Source organism: Oncorhynchus masou, unplaced genomic scaffold (genome assembly GCF_036934945.1).
Source record: "Oncorhynchus masou masou isolate Uvic2021 unplaced genomic scaffold, UVic_Omas_1.1 unplaced_scaffold_2915, whole genome shotgun sequence".
In the NCBI taxonomy this organism is placed as follows: domain Eukaryota; kingdom Metazoa; phylum Chordata; class Actinopteri; order Salmoniformes; family Salmonidae; genus Oncorhynchus; species Oncorhynchus masou.
In genome coordinates, this window is record NW_027009336.1 from 9,673 (window position 1) to 30,216 (window position 20,544).

At 42.5% G+C, this 20,544-nt stretch overlaps 1 pseudogene; it reads right to left on the reverse strand.

Annotated features, from left to right (window-relative positions):
• Positions 1-4,404: 4,404 nt before the first annotated feature.
• On the reverse strand, positions 4,405-17,003 carry LOC135534007 (probable G-protein coupled receptor 146; annotated as a pseudogene).
• Positions 17,004-20,544: the final 3,541 nt, after the last annotated feature.

The window sequence follows — 20,544 nt, forward strand, 5'->3', positions numbered from 1 at the left end:
TTAACCTAATTAACAGCAGGTCACAGTTAATGACATAGCAGCTCATTATACTATGTTAGCGTGTTAACTGCATTAACCCTCTGTTAGCTGGTATAATAGCTTTTCATGCGATTTCTGCAGCCTGAAACATAGCTTAAATACATGCTTTTCTCTTGTTGTTCATCCAATGAACGTAGAGAGCCCCTGGCCAAATGCTATGTATATTTAGTAACTCAGCAAATAGACCATAGGATACGAGGGTAAAGGGGTCAGTGGCAAACATGGTGACTCACCAACGTCTTTTCATCAAGAACATCAACATTCTCTCCTGGCCAGGCTATAGCAGGTTGTTGTTGTTTGATGGCTGCTCCACATGTGTAGCTCTGACAATGGCACTGAGGGGAGACAATTAGTTGATTTTGTCCAGGCACAGGGTCATGTCCTGTTGTCTGTCCTCAGGCTAGTTGGCAGCATGTTTCAATGCTCTTCGCCTAGATAGGACTTCCTGTGTTCTTGGAAACAGCTTCTCTCTCCCATTTGGAACTTGCAGCTGACATACAGAATATAGTAGATCGACAGATGGATATTATCGTACAGACCATTGTTCATTAATGGAAATAACTACAAATGGCAACATGCAGCCACAAAGTAGTCTATTTATTTCAGCAACTAAAATGGCGGGTCGACCAGACAGGTATCATAGTGAGGGAAACATAAACTGATGATGGTTAGTGTGTTGTTTTCTTAATACTGCTTTATTTTGAGTTGACCTTAAGAAACTTCTATTCTCAGAAGGGAACTGCTTCCATGGCAACCGTTTTCAATTCACTCCATTGTCATATCATTTCCAGATGCACATTCGGTAGTATTTTAAGCCTTCTCTTTTAAACTATGACTGCACTGTTTGGCAAGACCTATAGCTGCGAGTAGTGTGTAATGTACTGTATATGTTGCACAACTGTGCAGACTCGGGACTTCCTAAAGCCTGAACATTTACAGTTTCTATCAACAGTAGCTGAAGCAGCAGCAACTGATCATTAAGTCATTTTCTTCCCCCAGCGGGGAATCCCTTTAAAGTTGATTAAAGGGTTGCCCTTTATGCAATGGTGCTTTCATTTGGTTAAGCTCAAATTTCATCCCCTCAAAAAGTAATTACAAATGTCGACTGAAACGGTTTGAGTTAGTGTGAGGGGTCTGTTGAGTATAAACCCTGCCAAAGTCTCCAGGGCTCGATCTAATGTCTGTCACCTTTTCCCCATGCTGGAATACGCCAGAACCATGTGTACACTCCTTCTACTCCTCTCGGTTGGACATTCTAACAAAACAACTCACTATTTCATCTCTTCACTTTTCTGCTTCCTCGGACTCCTTTATCTCCAGCACGACTCCCACATCAGCTGCTCCACACTGTTATCGTATATCAGAACAATATGGCTCTTGTTGAGAATTGCAATAACACTGGGCTGTATAACCAGCCCATGGATGTCAAAGAATTCACAGAACGCCTGGATTGTTCCTGTTTTACACAGTGTGGTTAAAGGGACGTGCCACAGCCACGGTTACCCTAGTGGGTTTACAATGCAGACAGAGAGTCTATTCTAGGTCTCAGTATATGAAGAGATTAACGTTGGAAATGGATGTGTCCCGCCGTCATACAGATTCTTCTTCTTCTTTTTTTTTTACCTCTATAGCGCACAACGGTAGCTCAACATTAACCTTGGAATTGGACATCGGGGAGGGGATATCAACCCATAATATCATCATCTCTCTAAAGGGGGCTTAAATTCATCATCGGAATATATAAATAGCATCGATTCATTTCAAAATGTGCGGGTGATTTAAGTAGATCCTGCTGTTGACGAGGCTGGGTTTCAACCACATGGATATAAAACATGACAGGTCTGTATTTGGACCAACGCAGGGAAACACCCCCAGGTCACAGGGTCCCAGGTGGGATTGTCTTATCCTGTCCCATGTGATTAGTGTGTTGATTTGGAAAAAAAAGAGACCCAGCTGCCAATGGGAGAAACAAGCTCTTTTTACAGTTTAAATGGCTATGGTTTACCAAGCTCTGTAGATGGGCAACCAAACCTAATTACAGTATGTTGCAAGATGACACATATGTGTGGTTTCTGCTCTCTATAGCTGGCACTATCCCCGTGGCTTCAAACAGCAATGAAAAATATGTTTGGCATTGTTTACTGACACAAGCATACCCTCAGAAATGGACTACAATGTCATCTATTTTGACATTAATTTGCCATGACAATGTACTGTGGAGACTGGATACAGTTGACATTAGCAAAAATGTCAAAAGAACACTGTGAACATCAAGACAAAAGAGAAACTAAAAGAACAGACATTGTGTTTAATTCCCATTTTGGTTTATTGTGTAATCAGTCTTTGACTCAACCGACAATAGAGAAGATTACTGAAGCTACAGTATCTAAATATATATTTGAAAATAATACTGTATTTGTGAGAGGACATGGTGTTTTTCCAGTAAATCTCTAACATACAATATATACAGATATTTCATATTATACATATATACTGGTATATACACAGTCACAAAAGCATCACATCTGAAACTGGATTCATCTTGTCCTATGTAGCTAAACCTCATGAAATAAAATACATTCTTATCTCTGCTTATATAGGTGGATTTAAAGAATAGCATACTCTAACGTTTCCCATAAACATACAGTACTGGTTCTTTAAAACATATTTACTCATTTTGGTGGGTTATAACGGCACAACATAAAGGGGAGGTATAGGGTGATGGAGTCTGTCACATTAAAGTGACGTGCCAAAGGTTTTGTATCATTTCAACCAGTAGTTTTGAAAGTAGTGCTCTTTAGACAAAACTGGTACCTGAAAGTAGAAAATAATTGTGTACCATGTCATCCATTTCGTATGATATGTTAGAAAGTTGGAAGTGCCTAAGATCTCGGACTGAATCTTTAACTGTGAGAATGTACTGTTTCCTATTTCAGTTCCTGTTCCTAACCATTCTTTATTTCCTGGTGTTGTCGGTCATATCTAAAGGTAGATTAACATTGCTTATAACTAACTTTACCATACAATGAAAAGGATTCTGGCTCTTGCATGACATTTTCAGTGAACTCTACCATCATTCAACAACCCTGGAATTAAAATGAGCCAATATAAGTCTAGACATAAGTCATTTGTTTGTTTCTGGTAGTAGCAGGGCAGAACATGTGACATATCTGTCCCTCTGTTGCTCTACTGCTCAGAAAGAGCATTTCAACTGTAATAAATTAGGACTTTGACCAGAGCTTAAATAATGATTAACAGGGTGTGGACTCATTTTAGGGTTCCTCAGCACGAAACTCAAAGGGTTTTGCTGAGCTTTTAATTAAGTCAATACTTATCATGAGGTGGCCTGGATTCACCAGCAGTAGCAAGAAGCAACATGTTTAAACAATGGTTTACAGCTTATCATTGTATTGTCTCTTTCAAAGTGGAGATGACTAAACTGACCTTTTCATTTTAGCAACAAAGACAACACTTCACATAATCACATGCAATAACGGACATCACCATAGCATGACAAGAGTGAAATGTGATTGGACGTGTTCATTATTTAGCTTCTGAAATATAAATAGGACATGTTTTATATATAAACAGTCTTCCTCTTTAGTGGGAAGCAAGATAGCAAAGCAGCTGTGCAGGTCACTTCTGTGCCTCTAAGCAGCTTTTAGACATCACATAAACTGAGCCAAGGCAAATGTTCCCCGCACAATGACTGGGTGTTGTGTGCAGCCAGATAAGTGAGAGCATTCTAGGACACAAGAGGTAAGTTGGCCATGCCTGAACCCTGAATAGAAGCTGTGTGGAGAGTTCTCTCCGTAGTTCACATGATCCTATGTAATGCCGTAGGGGGTGTAAAATTAAACGAGGTACATGTATAGTATTGTGTAAACTGCTGAGGGTGACGAGCAGGCAAAGGTTTTTTCCAGGTGCAAGACAGTGGAGGACAGAGGATGTGTCCATAATGGGACCCTATTTCCTATATAGTGCACTACTGTTTAACCGGACACATAGAGCTCTGATCAAATGTAATGCACTATGTAGGGAATAGGGTGCCATTTGAGACCCCTCCAGAGTGTTGTGGCCGAGGCTGGACAGGAACTCTTCAATGAGACATGGCCTCAGGCTCCGGGGCACTGGGTGGTCTGATAGGATCATAAACAGATTGTATTCCACTTCCTACCTACTACCAGCTACATGCATAGTAGTAACATGCTGATTGACACATGAGATATAAAAACAATTGTTACTCCAATAGTATAACTCATTGTCAGTTTTGGTGTGCAGCGCAATATCTCTACAGCCTATGTTGGTGAATCACCCATGTGTGTATTAGAAGAGACACCGCATTACAACGGCTTTGCGCCCAATCTCACAACCAAGTATCCAAGTGACAAGCTTGCTAATGCACTTAGTGGTTTCTACTTGGTTCATCCTCTCGCTACAGAACTGGACAAAGAAAGTCAAGTTCTAGAAAGTCACTGAAGATTCCTTAGTTTCATTAAAAGTCAAGACTCCAGCCAGAGTGGCAGCAGTGGACCTGTGGCTGACTTCTAAGGCCACATGTTGTGGGCTCTGTGGGGTCTGTGATAATAAGTGCAGCCTGGGTAAGAGGTTAGGGTTTAGTAAGGCCTGTCCCTGTCTCACGTCGCCACCTGCTGCACTGAGGAGTGTTCGTGAGGGCAGGATGTGTCCCTGCAGTTTAGCCTCTTTAGCAGCCGCTGCAGCTTGTGGGAGAAGTTCTTGTTCATCTGCCTGTACATGAGAGGCATGGCGAAGCTACTGGAGAAGGCCAGCAGCTCCGACAAACACCTCAGGAAGAAGTAAATTGTGAGCCGCTGTTTGTTGTTGCTGCCGTAGCTCCCGCGCCCCGGCTATAGTGTGTACCAGTAGAGTCATGTAGTACGGGGTCCATAGGACAAACTGCATGCAGACAGAGGCCAGCAGCAGCCGGTGGATAGACGGGTCCAGCCGGGATGAGTCCTGGTCCAGCGGGGTGGACTCCTTCCTAATGCGCAGGATGAGCACGAAAGCATACAGCACGGCCACGGCCGGAACCACGTAGCCGATGAACATCATGATGGCATCCGCAGCCTCCTTGTTCTGCATCTTGGAGCACTCGATGATCTTGGTGGAGACGTGGTTGCACACGAGAAGAGCAGCGAGGAGAAGCTGGTGAGCACGGCGCCGCCCCAGATGAAGCCGCACACGTGCTTGGTGTTGTACACGCTGGACATGTAGGTGCTGCAGCGCGTCGATGTAGTAGTCTAGGCTGAGCAGCGTGGTGGAGTACATGATGACCAGGGAGGAGATGTTGAAGAGGATGAGCAGGGTGATGTAGATCTCATTATTGTACTCCCACACAGGCCATCGTGTGAAGCTAGGGCCTAGCAGCTCCACGGGGGCCACCAGGTTGAGGACCAGGCCAGCGATGGCCATGTTGTGAAGTAGACGTCTGGCATGGTCATGGACATTTTGTTGGAGAGGTTGACCACCACCAGCAGGGCGTTGTAGCAGAGTCCTATGGGGAAGCACACCATGAGGTAGAACAAGGAGAAGACGGAAAGGACGAGGCCAAAGTCCTGGCAGAGCCGGTGTTCGGAGCTGGAGTCCGTCTCATTGTAAGCTATACAGCTCCACATAGCTAGGGCTCTGAGAGAGGGCTGCACTGGTGCACTGGCTTGGCTGGAGAAAGACAGAGAGAGGAGAAGAACATTAGTTAAGTTATCTTGTTTTCATTACATAAACAAGTGCTGATGTGTGGTCAAGTATTAACACTGATGACTGAAGAGAGAATGTTCTCCACCCTCTGTCTCCCGCTCTCCTTCCTACTGTGTGAATTAAAATAATTCAAATATGAAGAGAGTAAGCGATTCCATTCTCTTTTAAACAATCTCATAATCCATCATGAATCCATCACTTGAAATATATTTTTCTATGTGGAAAACCACAAACTAAACAATAGGCATGGGTTTTTCTTGAGACATGTTCTAGGACTATCTATGTTATTGGAGTCATTCTTGTGGTTCTTTAAAAGTGCTACGCTGTGGAGAGAAGCAAGCAAGACCAGTCTCTCTCTCACACACACACACACACACACACACACACACACACACACGGGAAAACCACAAACTAAACAATAGGCATGTGTTTTTCTTGAGACATGTTCTAGGACTATCTATGTTATTGGAGTCATTCTTGTGGTTCTTTAAAAGTGCTACGCTGTGGAGAGAAGCAAGCAAGACCAGTCTCACACACACACACACACACACACACACACACACACACACACACACACACACACACACACACACACACACACACACACACACACACACACACACACACACACACACACACACACACACACACACACACACACACACACACACACACACACACACACACACACAGCATGGCTATTATGCCTGGGGTTACACCATTAATTCCACTTCATTGCATTTCACTGGCTGAATAAAAACTCCTCGCAATATGTTTCATTGGTCAGCTCCAGCCTTAAAAAAAGTGATTTCTTTCTGCAGTATTCAGGGCCTCTCCAGCCAGAGCAAGTGAATCCCTTGTTCTAATGGAAGAATAACATGCAGGGGCCAGGCTGCCTTCGGAGAGTTGCCCTTGTTGCCCTCCAGATGAAGACCTCCCTCTTTACCATCTCCTGACTCTGCAGGCCTCTTGGCTTCTACTTCTTCCCATCCATGTCTCTTCCAAAGCATGAGCGCCTTCTGTTCAGGTTACTACACTGGCTTGTGTGTGTGTGTGTGCGCGAGCGAGCGGAACAGAGATGAGAGAGAGAGCGAAGGAGTTTGCGGGATGTTGCGGGTGATGGGTAGCCCCCCTGTGCCTGGCCGGGCGGTCCCAGGGAGGGGTCAGTGTGGAGTGGACTGAGCGTGAGGTTGGAGTTCAGGGCAAGGTCAGAGAGAACGCCTGGGCACATGGAGGGGGGGCCTGACTGGGGATCATCCTGCTGCTCGGCGCAGTGAGAGGCTGCTCATTAAAACAGCAGTTACATAACTCTGCCTGCCGGAGTCTGAACTGGAACATGCCAACTCTGATCATATTAGTTCTGCTCAGGAAGAAGTGAAAGCATACGCTAACAAAAAAGCTTATGTCAGGAGGGAATGGAACACGGGGAGAATTCTCAACATTGTATTCAAGCTTAGACAGTTCAAAATGGAAAATATAGAATCAATGATAAGATTCCCATGAAGAGAGACATGGGGTTTGATGCTTTGTTAAAGCGCGAGACAAAAAACATATGATTTTAAAAGGTTGGATGAATCAACTGGTGCACAAGCCGCTCTCGTGCAAAGTAAGGAAGCATATTTACAAGCTCATATTACGTAGTGTTTACCTGGTGACCTGGTCAGACTACTACAAAATAACATTTTCAGACAATGTTTTGGAAACAGAGCAGACGGATGATTTTGTTTGCAAGAGGCTAAGAAGATACCACAGCCAGTAAAGTGAACATTCCTTCTTTCAATTACATAACCTCAGTTTCGGCCTGAGGGGACACACACACACACAGAAACACTTTCACATATGCGGCTGCTCCTCTGTTTATTATCTATCCTGATTACCTAGACACTTTTACCCCTACCTACATGTAGACATGACCTCAATTACCTCGTATCCCCGGACATTGACTCGGTACCGGTACTCCTTGTTTAACGCCTTGTTACTGTTATTGTGTTACTGTTTCCATTATTATTTTTTGCTCATTTTTTCTAACTTTTTAACTGTGTTGTTGGGGAAGGGCTCGTAAATAAGAATGTCATGGTAAAATCTACACCTGTTGTATTCGCGCATACAAAAAATACAATTAGATTTGACACACACACACACACACACACACACACACACACACACACACACACACACACACACACACACACACACACACACACACACACACACACACACACACACACACACACACACACACACACACACACACACACACACACACACACTGTTCCTGTGTGCTCCTCCACACCTCTGCAGCTGGCTGTAAGGAGAGTACACTGCATGGAAGGGCATGCAGCAGGGGGAGGGGGGCGGTGTACGGTTACCCTTTCAAAAACTCCCAGATGCTTTCCTTTCCCAGAGACAGGTGAAATGGGGCTGCCACTGCCCCTTGTAAAAACCACTCTAAAGCTACCAGGTGACTCGTTTTCTGCTCCAGTTTAAAGGGGTGGGGGAGGGCTCACCAAGACTAAAGACAAAGGCATGTGAGTAACCTGTCTTTTGGAATAACACCCTGCCGTACCAAACACGAAGAACAGCGTGTATCTTGAGCTCTCAACCCCCTAGTTAGAGTCTGTCTCTCCTCAAATCAAAGTTTATTGGACATGTCCACAGTTTTGCAGATGTTATAATGGGTCCCTATAGTGGGTGCAGCAAAATGCTTGAGTTACTAGCGCCTAACATAACATACAGTATATGAATAAGAATCCAGGATACACAAAACATTAAGCACACCTTCCTAATACTGAGTTGCACTCCAATGCTTCCCACAGCTGTGTCAAGTTGGCTGGGTGTCCTTTGGGTGATGGACCATTCTTGATACACACAGGAAACTGTGGAGCATGAAAAACCCAGCAGCGTTGCAGTTCTAGACACACTCAAACCTGTGCCTAGGACCTACTACTATACTCCGTTCAAAGGCACTTAAATATTTTGTCTTGCCCATTAACCCTCTGAATGGTTAATAATCTTTCTTTAACCTGTCTCCTTCTTCTACACTGATTGAAGTGGATTTAACAAGTGCCATCAATAAGGGATCATAGCTTTCCCCTGGATTCACCTGGTCAGTCTATGTTATGGAAAGAGCACGTGTTCCTAATGTTTTGTACACTCTGTGTATAATTAAGCAATACGGCCTGAAGGAGTATGGTACATGGCCAATATACCAAGGCTAAGGGCTGTTCTTATGCACGACCCAAAGCAGAGTGCTTGGATACTGTCACGCCCTGATCTGTTACACCTGTCCTTGTGCTTGTCTCCACCCCTCCAGGTGTCACTTATTATCCCCGGTGTATTTATCCCTGTGTTTCCTGTCGCTCTGTGCCAGTTCGTCTGTTTGTCAAGTCAACCAGCGTTTTTGTGTCTCAGCTCCAGCTTTTCCCAGTCTCTCTTTTCTCACCCTTCTGGTTTTGACCCTTGCCTGTCCTGACTCTGAGCCCGCCTGCCTGACCACTCTGCCTGCCCCTGACCTCGAGCCTGCCTATCGTCTTGTACCATTTGGACTCTGACCTGGTTTATGAACTCTCGCCTGTACCCAACCTGCCTTTTGCCTCCCCCTTTTGCTATAATAAATATCGGAGCTCAACCATCTGCCTCCTGTGTCTACATTTGGGTCTCACCTTGTGGCCTTATAGATACAGCCCTTAGCCATGGTGTATTGACCATATACAACAAACCCAGGGTGCCTTATTGCTTTTATAAACTGGTTACCAACGTAATTAGAGCAGTAAAAATAAATGTTTTGTCAAACCTGTGGTATTCGGTCTGGAATACCATGGCTGACAGCCAATCAGCATTCTGGACTCGAACCACCCAGTTTATAATCCAGCATATAAATATGAATCCAGTATATAAATACGCAGCGTGTATAAACAGTGTAACAAAACTGCAATGTACAGTAGGACATTGCAGAATGAGCAATGTGAAGAATAGTGTATGAATACAGTGTGAAAAACATGAAATGTCTCTATATTCATGGGACAGCAGTGTTGACTGTGTGAGTCCTCCCAGAGACTTGGGCAGTGTTAATAATGAACACAGCAGCCTAACGGGCTGTGGGAGTGTGTGTGAACAATCAAAAGGCACTGTGTGCTTGAGACATAATCACCTTTTATGTCACACTGTCATCCCCTCTTAATAACCCACACCGGACATCAAAACACAACTAACTTATTTTGTATCCCAGTACAATCTTCGTGTTGGAATAGACTGCAGTTCTTCTCTGTAAATCTCTTTTCATTCACCAGTTTTCCAGAACCTTTTCTCTCTCAAGAGACCATGACAAAACTTGGACTGGGATGGTAGACACATTCCTAAGGGTGTGAAAATAGTGAGCTTTGCCGCTAACGCTTCACTGACAGTAACAGGCACATCAACACAACAGGGCATTCCATAGATGCTTTCTTCCCTGTAAAGGGCACCTGGTTGAGATGGGAAAATGTCATTCATAGGACACCTGGTTGAATTGTAAGAAGCCTTCGGTCAACAGTATGTCACGGAACCTTACCGTGACTGTGGTATTACACTAGCCTGGTCCAATATTGTATGCTGTAACCATAGGAGCTCACTACAACAGATTTAGTATGGGAACACCAAGATATTACACCTGACCTGATCCAAGACAATCTGCTCATTTCACTCATCTTCAAGGTTCAATGTTGTTAGTTTAATATTACCAGAAGTAGAAAAGGAGGAACTCTGCTTTGGCAGGTCTCCTCCCTCCAGACCGGGTGTTCAGGGATACAGATGGGTTTGATATCTCAGGGTTTTTGATGTGAATAGTGTGACACGCTGTGATAGGCTCACACCCCTCACTTCTCCACTGGAACGTACAGCTATTTCTCAGAATCACCTGAATGAAGTCACATGAGAGCACATACATGTCTGTAATCGTGTTTGATGGCTAGAGCAAGAGCAGCTTTTTGGAAGGATCATACTGCACACTTGGAGACTTGCGCAAACTAACAACAGAGCTTTCAATCAACTCTGAAACTAACCGCAATTAGATTAGGACAACATTTCATTCAAACTCATTTCATACAAGCAATTTCCTCTGCTCAAAAATCTAGCTATTCTCCCAAACAGGATAATATTGGCATCACGTCTGGTTTCAAACCGATTGTCCTCGTTGCACTTCGTTTGAGGAGAGGCTAGGAGGGAACAAACATGAACATTTGAGAACGATGAGAGAACACGTTACTGTTTCATGAATAATTCCACCTGTGAAAGTCCTTCAGCTCTCATGAATAGCTCCCTTTGATATTCTCACCTGCTTTCGCCTTCCCTCAGAGTAGCATAACAAGCGGAGCGGTGTGTGATTTGTGTTAAGGTGCCCGGGTCTGGTGTGCCGCAGGCTTAGAGTTTGTTATTTACCATAACGCTCAACAGTGTATAACCTGGTGCATTTTCACTCATTATAATTAATGGCCTCGTGTGACTTTGTTACACAATCACAGCAAAATGAGGAGCAAAACTATGAATTCTGCTTTTGTATGTCATGTGGCAGGTGGCTTCTCTTACTACTTCAGTGCAAAAAAATACATATTTACAAAATTGCAGTAAATAGTTCTGTTAATTTTGTCTAATCCAATCTACTTTATTCCACACCTCACCTCTGTGCTTTCTATTGATAGTCCAGCCGGTCCTTAATCTAAGCCAGTCTGTTACGATAACTAGGAGTGGTGGGTGGAATCAGGCGCAGAGAGCAGGGTTCAGTCGTTTGTCAAATTTATTCACCGGCGCAACAAAAACGGTCACGCCAACACACAGGGCGTGTACAAGTTATCAGTCCAAACAACAGGACAAACATAGTCCGGAGAATAAAGACACGAACAAAATGACACCATCCAAACAGAGTAACAAAAAACAGGCCCGCACAAATACCCAGCGGGCCTAGTGCCCTTAAATAGCCAACAAACAAACCCTAACACAAAACAGGTGTACCCAATTACCCAATAACCAAAACAAACGGAAAGGGAATCGATGGCAGCTAATAGGCCGGCGACGACGACCGCTGAGCACCGCCCGAAGAGGAAGAGGCACCATCTTCGGTGACAGTCTATGTACTATAAATGCTAGACAAGAGGCTAGAGGAGATAAAGAACAGTGATCAACCTCAGTCTAAAAGAGTGACATCTTGAAACATTTTTTTTTTTAATATTGCATAATTCCTGTAAACAATAATTCCTGTAAACAATAATTCCTGTAAACAATCATTCCTGTTTGGACGGCACTCAGTGAAGTGATTGAAGAAAGACAATGTTGATGACGAAATTGGAAAATGTGATATGTCTCTTCCAGTAGAAACATGTCAGCTACACACTAGGAAAAACACACTCCGGGTGCTTCCCTAGTACTCATATAGGGAATGCTGCTACTAAAAAAGCATGAATTCATGTAAACTAATGAACTTCTGTTCTATATTTGCATTCCATTGTTTTTCTTCATAAATGGCTTGACAAAATAATACAGTATTATTAGAATTTCAGCCTGTTCAGGTGGGATGGAGTTTTTGGCCCATTGCATGACATCATAATCGGATATTCTTCATAATCTGATTATTCTGACCAATGACCAGTCATATTTAATTTGCATATGTATCCTCCTACTTTGAAGGGTAAGCGGGAAGGCTCTAGTGCAGGGGTATTTAACTCTTACCCTACGAGGTCCAGAGCCTGCTGGTTTTCTGTTCTACCTGAAAATGTATTACACCCGCCAGGTGTCCTGATTAAAGGGGAACAATTAAGGAAAAAAGCAGTGGAACTGGCGTCGAGGTCCAGAGTTGAGTTTGAGGACTCTAGATCACACGTGTCAAACTCATTCCACGGAGGGCAAAGTGTCTGGGGGTTTTCGCTCCTCCCTTGTACTTGATTGATGAATTAAGGTTACTGATTAGTAAGGAACTCCTCTCACCTGGTTGTCTAGGGCTTGATTGAAAGGAGAAAAAAAAGAACCCGCAGACACTTGGCAATCAGTGGAATGAGTTTGACACCCCTGGTCTAGAAGATCCTATCCGCCAATCAGGGCTGTGTATGTAAATATATTTACATTTGTATCAACACGCCACACGATCAGACTGAGCATTTCAATGGAAAAGAGCCTTAAGGAAATAAATGAAAACATGTTTTTAAATAAACACGCACAGTGATTTATTAGACATACAGTAATGATTTAAGAATACAATTAAAAAGACTGCATGGGGGCTTTAAATAGCAGTTTTAATGCAGAATAGGGAGAAAATAATCATTGGAATCTGTGAATATTTTCCAAAATATATGTTTTAACACTAATTAACCACCACTGAGACTTTTAACGAGTAGTAAGTGTATCTATATCATAAACACAATTGAAAGCATTAGTTACCAATTAAGTAACAACAACATGATGATATCAGTAAATTGAGTAATATGGAAGTTAAATATCAGTAGGCTACTATATCAAGGGATGCCAAAGCACAACCAAAATCCCCTTCTCAAATGACTTCTTATGTAAATACACCCTGAAAAAGTATGTTTGACAGGAAAGTGTGTAGTTGGTTGCAGTGCAAGTACATTTCTAAAACCAAAGTAACCTGTCAGTCTTCTTCAACATCATGCCACCTGTGAAATAGTTTCCCATGATTTACTTGTAAAATGACTCATGTCATGAGTTTACTTGTAAAATGACTCATGTCATGAGTTTACTTGTAAAATGACTCATGTCATGAGTTTACTTGTAAAATGACTCATGTGTATCAAATTAGGTGACAAATCAAATCTTAACAGTCTATATATATTTTCAGGAAATGAAGGCATAGATACATTTTTCATCCATTTTCCATCTTAAAAATTAGGCATAACTAATGACTTTGATTTCTGGTCAAACAGAATGAAAATAGGTCAGAAAACATCTACCAGGAATTAGGAAAACATCAACACACAATAATGTTGAAGTAAAGATCTCTGACAACTAATATCAGTATTTATATTTATTTTTGGCAAAATGATTTCCCTTCTGTAAGTTTAAGAAACATTGCCTTCTGTCTTTTCACTGTTACCAAAAACCTACATGTTTTTGATAGATTTGAATTTCTCGCCCTCATGAGGAGGGAGGATAATGAAAGTTAGCACATGTAACAAGTAAAGGTAGACCTATCAACGAATGTTTTTACTGATACACATTTTGATTGATTAACACTTTTAATTCTATCACCAAATCAATTACAGAATTGTGAAAATCAGTAACAGAATTACTGTAATTGAATTGGCTACAATGGAAAATCATAGTAGTCACAAACCAGAGTTGGGTCATCTGCTACTGTCCTACCTTCCACTGGCATACTGTTATGTTCAGCTCATTCTTTCTCTTTCAGTTGTCTGGTAGTCAAAGTGAAAGTGTGAAAACAGACTGGACAACCCCTCCCTCTCTCTGCCTCTCTCCTCTCTCCTGCCAGTTAAAGTGACTTCTCCCGGCTCTTACTGACACCTACCCATGAGCCCCCTCTCTTTCCATTTACTGTAAACAGCATCTGCTCTGGCCGTCGCTGGATTCTAATTAACTCTGCCCCCAAACAAGACCAAATTTGGTTTGTCTGGACCGGACCAAATCTTAACTAATCATAGACGTCTATGTTTCACAAGTTTGGACAGCACAGTACAGTGAGAGTAGCAATGTCCAATGTCTTTAGGAGTGACTTGCCTCATCATGGCCCCACACACCACAACCTGGAGCCCTATATTGGTGAATTTGGGGTTCTAACAGTTATAGGCATTGGTACCTCTGTACTCTAATGTGCTCTATTGTGCTCTACTGTGCTAAACTATGATGTCCAAACTTATGAAACATATAAGTCTAGGATTGGTTGAAATTTGGTCCGGTCCAGAACAACCAAATTTGGTCTTGTTTGGGGCAGAGTTCATTAGAATAGTAGCTAATGTGTAGAATAATACCCCAAAATGCAAAGGAGGATATTGCATATTTCTACCTTTGTGTACCTATTCAGGATACATCACCATGAAGATAATGACATACCCATAATTATGCATTTCTATGTAGTACAGATCCGGGACCCATGATGTAATTACATTCACATCACTTACTGTAGTTCAATAAACCCAAAAATATTTTTTTCAAACTCAAGGTGTCAAATTATAGCTGACACCCCATTATTTCTGCATCTTTGAATCCTAATTCAGAGCTGCCAACTTTTTTGTTTGTTTGAATTTACCCCCTTTTTCTCCCCAATTTCGTGGTATCCAATTGTTAGTAGTTATCTTGTCTCATCGCTACAACTCCCGTATGGGCTTGGGAGAGACGAAGGTCGAAAGCCATGCGTCCTCCGAAACAAAACCCAACCAAGCCGCACTGCTTCTTAACACAACGCGCATCCAACCAGGAAGCCAGCCACACCAATGTGCCGGAGGAAACACTGTGCACCTGGCAACCTGGTTAGCGTGCCCTGGGCACGGAGTCGCTAGTGCGCGATGAGACAAGGATATCCCTACCGGCCAAACCCTCCCTAACCCGGACGACGCTGAGCCAATTGTGCGTCACCCCATGGACCTCCCGGTCGCGGCCGGCTGCGACAGAGCCTGGGCTCGAACCCAGAGTCTCTGGTGGCACAGCTAGCAGTGTAAATGTGTTCTTTGGAGTGATGAATCACGCTTCACCATCTGGCAGTCCGAAAGACGAATCTGGATTTGGCAAACGCCAGGAGAATGCTACCTGCCCCAAAGTATATCAGCAACTGTAAAGTTTGGTGGTGGAGGAATAATAGTCTGGGGCTGTTTTTCATTGTTCGGGCTAGGCCACTTCATTCCAGTAAAGGGAAATCTTAACGCTACAGCATACAATGATATTCTAAGCGATTTTGTACTTCCCACTTTGTGGCAAAAGATTGGGGAAGACTCTTTCCTGTTTCAACATGACAATGCCTCCATGCACAAAGTGAGGTCTATACAGAAATGGTTTGTCGAGATCAGTGTGAAAGAACTTGACTGGCCTGCACAGAGCCCTGACCTCAACCCCATCGAACACCTTTGGGATGAATTGGCACACCAACTGCGAGCCAGGCCTAATCGCCCAACATCAGTGCACGACTTCACTAATGCTCGTGCCTGAATAGAAGAAGCAAGTCCCTGTAGCAATGTTCCAACATCTAGTGGAAAGCCTTCTCAGAAGAGTGAAGGCTGGGGGAGCAACTCCCTACTAATGCCCGTGATTTTGGAATGAGATGTTCATCGAGCAGGTGTCCACATACTTTTGGTCATGCAGTTTATCATACTAATTTGAGTGTCCCGGATTTACATTTACTATGTCTAGTCTATGAGACCAGTCTGACTTTAACGGTAGGTTCATGTAAAATGTTCATGTGCTTGTAAGTTACATCATCCTTCAAATCAATGTTGTTGATGATAGTCACAGTATGATCTACCTATGCATGAATCAGATTGCTGGTAATAGGGTCTTTAGTGATTACGAAACCTATTTGTGCAAGTGTTTCCAGAAACATTCAAGCACAAAGCTGATTACTTTTTCGTAACTTGTTGAAATGTCCAATGTAATACATCCTGCTAAACTTAAAGCAATGTATCATTATATCGCAGAATCTAGACTCGCGGATACATTGTATCAATTTGCTTGTAACCTATTCGGCGCCGATTTCCTATGGGTGCTACGGACCATTGGGAGCTAAGCAAGGATAACTGTCATCTATAGTTGATAAAACTATAGATAACATAACATCTGTGAGGATGTTGTTGACCACTACATTCAAACACACGCTATATTTTATCATAGCCCACCTATTTATTCTACAGCCAAATGAAACAGTAAAGCCAATGCTTTCGTCCGAACATAGATAGGAAATATGTTTGTGTGGAACTCAATATGCAGTCTGCTGAAAAATGATACAAACATTTTAGGAAAACTCACCAGAAAAGTACAGATTTGGCACGGCGACAAGTCTACGGAGGCATCGGGTTTTGCTGTACTTCCACTGACATTTCTCTGTAATTACATTTGGTGTTCACTTGTAACAAACGTCGTATCCTTTTCTATTCGGAAGAAAAAAATACAAGAACGGTATAGGTAGATCTATTACTTTTTGCGTAGTTACTTATTGCGTAGTTACTTAGGCTACTGCTGCATTTAGCGATACAGTTTCTAGTCTGACGAGGTTTGTTCTCGAAAGGGGAGGACGTTGACAACTTACTACGAATTGAATGGTACTGAACCCTACAGTGTATACACGTGACCCTCCCCCACCGTCTCCTTCGTTTCGTCGATGAGGCCCGACTCGCCCTCGACGCGCTCATTGGACGAAGCAGATCAGAGAGGGAGTTGGGGACTCTCAACAACATACCCCGCTTTTACGTGCGCAAAACACCCAGTCATACCGAGGGAGCCTGACAGCAGTTTTAGGCCAGTAATGTATGCTGTTAAATGCAGAAAGAGTTTGTCGGGAAATCAGTTTTACTTTGAGTTTGCCGTTATCAGTGTCCCGTGTTTTTGTCTTTCTCAATCAATAATAGCCTACTATTCACTGAAATTTCTCTGTCTTCAAAGTGCATGTATGCAATGTACATCACAATCACCTGCTTCTAATATAAATCTGACAACTCCAAACGGACACTGTTCTAATTCTGGAAATAGAAATGTAGCTAGTAATAAGCAGAAATTGTGATTATGCATGATGTAACAGGATTATATCTGGACATGGAATGCCTGTATCAGATAACTGGAGCCAAGGCTATTTTTATACTTTAATCTTTCACACCTCATCTCTGTGTTTTCATTTGGTAGTGTTTACATAAATAGATCTACCAAATCTGCATGAAATGCTAATAATATTGGTGGGATGAACTACCCTGTGGTCTGTTTGTCAACCGTCTGGTATGAAGTGATTGGTGTTTGACAGGAAAGGGTTGTGGGTTTGGGGTAGGTTTGTGTGTTGTCCCTGTCAAGTCCAAGAGAGGCAGGTCTAACTTAAACCTAACTGGAGAAATCCTGGAATCAGACAAATCTATCACTGGTCTGTACTGGTGGACTTGGCAGGCAGAAATCTAACAGCAGTCTCTGCTTACTTTAACTGAGAGGGGGAAATGGTATAATACAAACAGGTACTGATGAACAGCATTTTCTTAATAAGCATATACTCAAATGAACAAGAAGGATGTTCTGTTAGTTCTAACAACATTTATTACATGATAAGACACACTGTTTGTGGTTGGAATGAGACTACTGGAGTTTGCTAAAAAGATTAAGGATTACAGAAGTAGTGGCCAACTGTAAATACTTCACTACTGTTTATGACCCACATAGAGGGGGTTTGAAATGAACTCAGTGTGTGTTCTAATTGGACAACAGCAAGGTTGAAGCTCATATACAAATGACAGGGTGAAACATATTATTGATCATGCTGTTCCATCTTAAATCAGATTGTCGATAAACACTAATCTGTTCATTAATTAAGCAATAAGGCCCGAGGGGTGTGGTATATGGCCAATATACCACGGCTAAGGGCTGTTCTTATGCGCGATGCAACGCGGCAATATACCACAAAACTCTGAGGTGCCTTATTGCGATTATGAACTGGTTACCAATGTAATTAGAGCTGTAAAAATACATGTTTTGTCATACCTGTGGTATATGATATACCACGGCTTTCGGCCAATCAGCATTCAGGGCTCGAACCACCCAGTTTATAATCATGATTATAACAGTGTTGTAACGTCTAGAGATGAATTTCTGACCCAGATATGCCAGCACGATAATTTGTTTGGAAACCTACTTATTATATACTACAAGCTTGTTTTTAGATGGGTATAGTTAATATTGTTAAGAGAGAAATCACTGTTTGCCCTTCTCACCATTGTAGAGTAGTTTCTAAGTGGATAATACATCAAATATATTTTATTTTGGATATTCAGTTTGATAGTGAAACCAATGTTGTTTTTTGGTTGGTCTTTGTTAGACCATATCACACAGAGAAGACATCTACTATCACCATCATGTTACATTTCATTAGTCTGTGTGTCCTGCTAAAACTCACCTTTCTCAACGGCTCCTTGAGATTTCTCTGAAGAGATTTCACCAGAGGCTTCTGATGACATGGTGACATAAGTCTTTATTAGTGCTGGGCTCCTATGAACACAGAGCCATACTTTCATTTCCTGCTCTGCACCTGAGGGGCAGAAGAAATACGTCAAAAGAACAGCCTGGGCCAAACCCTCTGGGTCGTCAGTGGTGTGAGGCATGTGATGGCCTTGCTGCTGCTGTTGTTTCATTTGAAACTTCCTGGTATACGCCCTGTCTATCCCTCACACCCTCTACTCAAACAGTGAACTACGATTGAGAAGGTCAGCTTTTGTAAATAGCAAAATAGTTCGCCCCAAGAGGATCCATGCAGCCGATTCCCTGGTGTAAGTGCTTGAACCATTCAATGTGTTACTGTAAGACCATACAGAGGCACCAGGGGAGTATATGAATACCATAGTAGTAAGGATATGTGTGCCAGAACACAATGTTCTCCTCGGGGAAAGGTTATGGTATTGATCTCCACCTTTTAAAAAGGGAAATAGAGCAGAGTTTACGTCATCCTATTGATTGATGTGCTTGAAGGACGTAGGCTCAGTCACGTGGGCTCATATTTACAGTACATATCCCCAATGAATATGGACGAGCATATCAAAGTTTTAAATCAAATCAAATCAAGCTTCATTTATACAGCACCTTTCATACATGGAATGGAACACAATGTGCTTTACATGATAAAAACTAAACAAATAATGGTTTACCTCTTCTTGTTTGTGCTGTGAGGGAAATTACTGGGATTCGTCTGTGTTTTCCATTCATAGAGATACAATTGTACCTTTGTTTGGCACTGTGGGATTTATGTAACAAAAACACATAAACACATTTTAATGTCGAACGTCCTGAAATCCAGGATGTTCTACCACGTAATTACAGGGTACAATGCATGGTTGTGGCTGGACAGGTTTAAGACTCAGGGAACTCTAACCAAAAATAGGTTATTTTTCAGTTCCTGCAGTTCTCCAGCGCCATCATAAAGCCACTTAAATGGCCTCTCGTTTTGAGTTGACTTGTGCTAAAAGTCCCTGGGACAGCCAGGCCTAGCGTGCTCCTTGCCAGAGACTTGTGTCTCGTGCTGTCTGATCCAGTTCCTGACTCTGGAACACAGTCTCTCCCAGGTGTCTTCTGAGATGTTCACAACTCCTAAGGATTACGCTGTTTAGGTATTACTATTTCTTCTGCTATGATTTGTGTATGCATTTGTAGTAATAACCGTAAGTTAGGGAAGGAGTAAAGAAAGGAGGTCATCTGTATCCAGAGACGATTGGCTTTTGTCTCCAAGTTAGAGTGGATTTGTGAGCTGTCCAGTTTATCTGGGGGAGTGAGGTGCTGGATAGGTAATGCTGGAATTTAAACCTCACATGTGTCTGTTAGCTTTCACTGTCAGGCAGTGGTGGAAAAAGTACTCAATTGTCATTGTTTAAGTCAAGATACCTTAATAGAAAAGGACTCAAGTAGTAAAATACTGAGTAAAAGTCTAAAAGTATCAAAAGTAAATTGATTTGCTAAAATGTACTTAAGTAAAAGTATATACATTTTAAAATTTCCTTATACTGTATTAAGCAAGCCAGACGGCACAATTTGTATTGAAGGATAGCCAGGGACACTCCAACACTCAGAAATAATTTACAAATGAAGCATGTGTGTTTAGTGAGTCCGCCAGATCAGAGGCAGTAG